The sequence below is a fragment of the Physeter macrocephalus genome, chromosome 13, assembly GCF_002837175.3.
Source record: "Physeter macrocephalus isolate SW-GA chromosome 13, ASM283717v5, whole genome shotgun sequence".
NCBI lineage: Eukaryota > Metazoa > Chordata > Mammalia > Artiodactyla > Physeteridae > Physeter > Physeter macrocephalus.
The window spans coordinates 62,600,063-62,601,499 of record NC_041226.1 but is presented as its reverse complement, the minus strand read 5'-3'; positions in this window follow the sequence as shown (position 1 = coordinate 62,601,499).

Sequence of the window (1,437 nt, the reverse complement as noted above, 5' to 3'; positions counted from 1 at the left end):
CATCCATACTGTTCTCCATAGTAGCTGTTATCAGTGTACATTCCCACCAACAATGCAAGAGGGTTGCCTTTTCTCCACACCCTCTCCAGCATTTATTGTTTCTAGATTTTTTGATGATGGCCATTCTGACTGGTATGAGGTGATACCTCTTTGTAGTTTTGATTTGCATTTCTCTAATGATTAGTGATATTGAGTATCCTTTCATGTGTTTGTTGGCAAACTGTATATCTTCTTTGGAGAAATGTCTATTTAGGTCTTCTGCCCATTTTGGGATGGGGTTGTTTTTTTGATATTGAGCTGCATGAGCTGCTTGTAAATTCTGGAAATTAATCCTTTGTCATTTGATTCATTTGTAAATATTTTCTCCCATTCTGAGGGGTTTTTTTTCATCTTGTTTATCCTTTTCTGTGCAAAAGTTTTTAAGTTTCATTAGGCCCCATTTGTTTATTTTTATTTCTATTTCTGTAGGAGGTGGGTCAAAAAGGATCTTGCTGTGATGTAGGTCATAGAGTGTCCTTCCTATGTTTTCCTCTAAGAGTTTTATAGTGTCTGGCCTGACATTTAGGTCTTTCATCCATTCTGAGTTTATTTTTGAGTTTGGTCTTAGGGAGTGTTCTAATTTCATTCTCTTACATGTAGCTGTTCAGTTACCCCAGCACCACTTATTGAAGAGGCTGTCTTTTCTCCATTGCATATTCTTTCCTTCTTTATCAAAGATAAGGTGATCAAATGTGTGTGGGTTTATCTCTGGGCTTTCTATCCTGTTCCATCGATCTATATTTCTGTTTTTGTGCCAGTACCATATTGTCTGGATTACTGTAGCTTTGTAGTATAGTCTGAAGTCCAGGAGCCTCCAGATCCATTTTTCTTTCTCAAGATTGCTTTGGCTATTCGGGGTTTTTTGTGTGTCCATACAAATTGTGCAATTTTTTGCTCTAGTTCTGTGAAAAATGCCATTGGTAGTTTGATAGGGATTGCACTGAATCCATACATTGCTCTGGGTAGTATATTTTCACAATGTTGATTCTTCCAATGAAAGAACGTGGTGTATGTCTCCATCTGTTTGTATCATCTTTAATTTCTTTCATCAGTATCTTACAGTTTTCTGCATACACGTCTTTTGTCTCCTTAGGTAGGTTTATTCATAGGTATTTTATTCTTTTTGTTGCAATGGTCAATGGCAGTGTTTCCTTAATTTCTCTTTAAGATTTTTCATCATTAGCATATAGAAATGCAAGAGATTTCTGTGCATTAATTTTGTATCTGCTACTTTACCAAATTCATTTGTTTACTTCTAGTATTTTCCCAGTAGCTTGTTTAGGGTTCTCTATGTATAGTATCCTGTCATCTGCAAAGAGTGACAGCTTTACTTCTTCTTTTCTGATTTGGATTCCTTTTATATCTTTTTCTTCTCTGATTGCTGTGGCTAGAACTTTC